This window comes from Bidens hawaiensis, unplaced genomic scaffold (assembly GCF_021521415.1).
Source record: "Bidens hawaiensis isolate Kalapana, Puna unplaced genomic scaffold, B.hawaiensis_p1.1 tig00073005_1, whole genome shotgun sequence".
Lineage (NCBI taxonomy): Eukaryota > Viridiplantae > Streptophyta > Magnoliopsida > Asterales > Asteraceae > Bidens > Bidens hawaiensis.
This window is the reverse complement of record NW_027502720.1, coordinates 3,387-9,220: the sequence shown is the minus strand read 5'-3', so window position 1 is coordinate 9,220 and position 5,834 is coordinate 3,387. Positions and strand designations below refer to the sequence as shown.

The 5,834-nt window shown below is 29.9% G+C and overlaps 1 pseudogene; it reads left to right on the top strand.

The window, feature by feature from the left end:
- On the top strand, window positions 1-1,855 carry LOC143606097 (uncharacterized; annotated as a pseudogene).
- The last annotated feature ends 3,979 nt before the right edge of the window (window positions 1,856-5,834 follow it).

Below are 5,834 nucleotides of genomic sequence, written 5' to 3'. Positions count from 1 at the left end.
ATGCAAAAAAGCAAAAAAAAACTTAAAAGAGAGGCTTTAATTGAATCACAAAAAGGAGACATTTTTAAGTTTTTCACATCCACAAAAACTACTAACAATAAGCCTACAAATGACGATCATCCTATAAATAACGAACTTACAGATGACAAACAACCTACAAATAACGAACCTAAAAATAATGAACTTACAAATGACGAACAACCTACAAATAATGAACCTACAATTGATGAGCAAACAAGTGATGATGAACCTATAAATGATGATCAACTTCCAAATGAGAATCAAGCTAATGAACCTCCAAATATTGTTGACCCAAGTCAATGGAATAATATGAATAGTAATTTAAGGGATCTACTTGTAGAAAAATGCCCGGTTAAAATTTATGATTACCAATTTCCAAAAGATGAATATTCAAGAAGTTTCAATACTTCTCTTTATATGCGAAAGTTATCGAATGGAGAAAAAATAGAAAGAAAATGGTAGGTTTATTCTATAAAACTAGATAGAGCATTTTGTTTTTGTTGCAAATTATTCGATGTTGATCAATGTACAAATAAATTGGCACCCAAAGGTAGTAACGATTGGAGAAATCTTAGTTCTAAATTAAAAGAACATGAAATAAGTAATGTGCATATTATGAATACGAGAACATGTATGGATTTAGAGATAAGATTGGCGAAAAATAAAACAATTGATAAACAAACTTAAGATCGAATAGATAAAGATAAAGAACATTGGAGAAATGTGCTAATAAGAATACTTGCTGTTGTAAAGAGTTTTGGTAAAAAAAATATAGCATTTCGTGGGAAAAATGAAAAAATTTATTAAGAAAACAACGGTAATTTTTTAGCTATTATTGAGGTGATTGCAGAATTTGATCCAGTAATGAAAGAGCATGTTCGACGCATAAAAGATAATGAAATTCATAATCATTACCTTGGGCACAAAATGCAAAACGAACTGATTTGTTTGTTGGCAAATGAAATAAAAACTAAAATTATTAAAAAAGTTAAGGAAGCTAAATATTTTTCAATTATACTTGATTGCACCCCCGATATAAGTCATAAAGAACAAATGTCCATTGTCTTACGATGTGTAGATGTTTCGTCAACTCCAATTCAAGTTAATGAATATTTTTTAGAATTTTTAATAGTAGATGATACAACCGGTAAAGGCCTTTTCGATGCTATTATTGAAGAAATTAATAATTTAGGACTTGATGTAAATGATATTAGAGGACAAGGTTATGATAATGGATCAAACATGAAGGGAAAACATCAAGGCGTGCAAAAAAGATTGTTAGATATTAACCCTGGAGCATTTTACACACCATGTGGTTGTCATAGTTTAAATTAGTAATTTCTGGTATGGCTATCTCTTGTAACAATGCTGAGGATTTTTTTGGTGTAATACAATGTGTTATTCTTTGTTCTCGTCATCCCCTAAAAGATGGAAAATTTTACAAGATAATATAAAAAATTTAACTCTTAAACCATTATCACAAACACGTTGGGAAACTCGATTAGAAAGTGTTAAAGCAATTAGGTTTCAAGCTTCACAGTTAAGAGAAGCATTATTGGAGTTATATGAGGATAGTGTTGAGGCTAAAAATTTAGTTACTAAAGGTGATGCTAAAAATTTTATTACCGAACATTTTGAAAATTTTGAATTTTTATTAGTGATGGTTATTTGGTATGACATTTTGTTTGCTATTAATATAGTTAGTAAAAACTTACAAGCAAAAGATATGTGTATTGATGATGCTATAAAACAACTGAATGAACTTATTTGTTTTTTTTTAAAAAGTATAGAGATGAGGGATTTGAAAAAGCTATGGACGCAACCAAAGAAATAGCTTTAGATATTTGTATTGAACCTGTTTTTCGTGAGAAATGTATTATTCGTAGAAATAAAAAGTTTGATGAAAACATTGATAATGGAACTTTAAGAACTCCTATTGAATGTTTTAGAACCGATCATTTCTTATACATAGCAGATCAAGCTATATCTTCACTCACAAGTAGATTTAATCAATTTAAAGAGTTTGAAACTATTTACGGTTTTTTGTTTAGTATAGAAAAGTTAAAATCGTTCACTGAAGAAACTTTAAAAAAGAAGTGTATTAATCTTGAAATCTTTTTGAAACATGACGGTAAGGTAGATATTGATGGTTTAGATCTATTTCAAGAGTTAAAAATGCTAAGAGATATTATAGATTTAGAATCCGACACACTTATTAACATATTAAATTATATTAAAAACTTTGATTCTTTTTCGAATGCTTATATTGTCTATAGAATTGTGTTAACTATTCCTGTAACTGTTGCTTCCGCAGAGCGTAATTTTTCCAAATTAAAGTTGATAAAAAAATATTTAAGATCTACAATGTCACAAGAAAGGTTAAACGGTTTAGCTCTTTTGTCAATTGAGAAGAACTTTTTGGCAGATATTGACTATGATTATTTCATTAAACAATTTGCATTTAATAAAGCTAGAAAAATAAATTTCATGTAAGCATTGTTTTTCATCGACAAGATTTAACTTTAAAGAAAAACATTTTTAACTCCACCAACTATAAGCGTTTTGGTTTATTATTGCCATTCCCAAGCCCGGATAAAGGAGTGTTTATATTAGAAAAGATTGAAAACAAGCCCCCAACTTGATTGTTAGCTTGATGCCTTTAAAAACCTTGGCCCGCAACTGCTCGGAAACACAATAAAATTTTTCTATCCCTCATTTTCTTTTCCTTTCCTTCTTTAAATGAAATTCCTTATTTAAATGAAACTTAGAGAACATAGTATTAGTGTTTGTCTTCGCTTTTTTGGTTCGGAATGAGCATATATTGAATATGAGTTCCTATCATATGCTTTGTATGTTAGGTCCACATCCTCTTGATTCATGTCAACACTTCTGATGTATAATTATGTATACATTTATACGTACGTGACGTTTCTTTTTCTTTTTTTTTCTTTTTTTTCGCTTGTGGCCACTTTCCAACAACGTGTCCTATATGCATCTCCACCTTTATTTATGAGTCAACTGTTTCTCCATGCTTTATTGTTATATAAGGGTGCAAATGAGTGAGTTGTTTGCGAATTACTTAAATTCAAATTGATTAAAAAGCATGAAATGAGCCTACTTTTTCAAGCTTGAATTTTGCTTGAACTTCAAATAAATCTCGTTTAAGTATCAAGCTCGAGCTCTAGCCTATTACGGAAAGCTCGATTAGGCTGGTCGACTCTTAGCGAGCCTTGTGTACTTTTAAGTTTTTCCTCTTTTGGACTTCTACGTATTATTTTTACATTGCACAACCGAGCTCGAGCCGAGCTTTAGCTCATTTAAGGTACTATATCTGGGGCAGGCATTGTTTAGAACCAGGGGTAGCCTTCGTTACCCTCAATTTTTCGTTGGTAGTGCAAATTTTTATATGTTTTGGTTGGTTTTTGTATTTCGCGACCACTGAAAAAATATAGCGTTACCCTTGTTTATTTAAAGCTCAACCAAATTAAAAGTCAAAATCAATTAAAGCTCAACCAAATAAAACCATTGTTTGTTGTTTCCTATGATTGGACGCTTGGTTTAGGCCTGACATTAACATTTAACCAAAAAAAAAAAAAAAAAAATTCATTCAGCCGCTGCTTCCACCCCACAATGCCCCAACCCATACTGCCCTCGTCCGATCACTGGACCTCGATGCAGCAGCCGAGTAGCCGACGGTCGGTGCTCCTTTAATTCCTCTTCCACGGTTCATTTTCTACTTGTTTAATCTAGGTATACCTCTATTTAAAATTATAATTGTTTATTTGTTTATATAAATTGTTAATTTAGAATGTTTATGGCAAGTTGAATAAATATTTTTTTTAAGGAAATATGTCATAGAATAGTAACCAAGTTTCAAAAGTATTCCAATTATGTCACTCATGCAATTTTTTCCCAAATCAAGTTACTAAATTTTCAAATCGAGTCTCATCGATTTTTTTATGCGCCAAGAAAGAAATGGAGGATAAGATGTGGGGGTTGTTATTTGCAATATATGTAGTTAAATTTAAAAAATTAGAAAAACGTTAATTATATTAAAATTTAAAAATAAAATTCACGTCACCACTCAACATCAACATAAAAAAAGATAAAAATGTTTTCAGTGTGAAACAAAAAAATAAAAAGGCTAAAAAAAACCTATAATTTAATAAAATATGAAAGTTGAGTGATTTAATTGAAACACTTTTTAAAGTTGAGTGACCTAATTAGAACACTGAAACATGACTACTATTCTATGAAATTATCCCTATTTTTTAACAGTGAACTTCTTTTAATTTTTGTTTTCTATGAGACTTGAACCTGAGACCTTCCCTCCCAAGCCCGGTGTTTTAAAGGCTTTGCCATTGTTAATGGATCACAGCCAATTGGTAGCAATTGAATGATTGATTATGGTTTGCGAGATATTTGGATAATGTAAATTGGAAATTATAATTGATTAGGGATTTAGGGTTTATATGTAAATTGAAATTAATTATGCACTTATGATTTAAATATTGTCCCTTTTAAAATTAAGGAACTTGGAAGATGAAACGGTAAAATCGTATTAGCAATATTTTTAAACGAAAATTCCAAGAAAATGATGATATCGTTGCAACACCAAGTTAAAAAAAAAACACTATTGTGTGAAATACGGTAAAAAAATTTGGTTATTGTATTAAATACGGTAAAAAAATTGTTTACATCGTATAAAATACGGTGGAAAAAATATTTTTGGTCATAACAACTGAAATTTAGGTCTAGATCCGTCACTATACTATACGAGCTTGAGCCAAGCTAGACTCATTAAAGGTTTTTTAAACGATATAAAAATAATTAAAAACATATATATTAGTAAATAATCAAAGAACCAAGCTCGAGCTTGAAAAAACAACCCACATCCCGAGATGCCGTTTAATTTTTCTAAGATCAGGCTGTTTTGCTGTTTATACATTATATTATTTACCAGTCTATTCTCTAGATATCGTAAAAATCACAAATGAAAAACTAAATATAAGAATAACACTAAATATATTAACACCAAAAAGAAATCATGCATGTAACTTTTCTTATTATTTGATGAAAGAAAGAACACAAAAATAGTAGTATATTAGAGCAGCCTTTCTTAAATTATTTGATGGGGTTTTTTATTTTTATTTTTAATAGTAGTATATTAGACCTCCCCTCCCAAGCCCGGTGTTTTAAAGGCTTTGCCATTATCAATGGATCATAGCCAATTGGTAGCAATTGAATGATTGATTATGGTTTGCGGGATTTTTGGATAATGTAAATTGGAAATTATAATTGATTAGGGATTTAGGGTTTATATGTAAATTGAAATTAATTATGCACTTATTAAATATTGTCCCTTATAAAATTAAGGAACTTGGAAGATGAAACGGTAAAATGGTATTAGCAATATTTTTAAACGAAAATTCCAAGAAAATGATGATATCGTTGCAACACCAAGTTAATAAAAAAAACACTATTGTGTGAAATACGGTAAAAAAATTTGGTTATTGTATTAAATACGATAAAAAAAATCGTTTACATCGTATAAAATACGGTGGAAAAAATATTTTTGGTCATAACAACTGAAATTTAGGTCTAGATCCGCCACTATACTATACGAGCTTGAGCCAAGCTAGACTCATTAAAGGTTTTTTAAATGATATAAAAATAATTAAAAACATATATATTAGTAAATTGTGACATTTGAGCCAAAACAAGGTACACCTCAGTACGTATTTACCGTTTAAGCAAATAAACGCTTTTTGCATAACAAACGAACGATTAACCGAACGGGTCGGGTTATGACC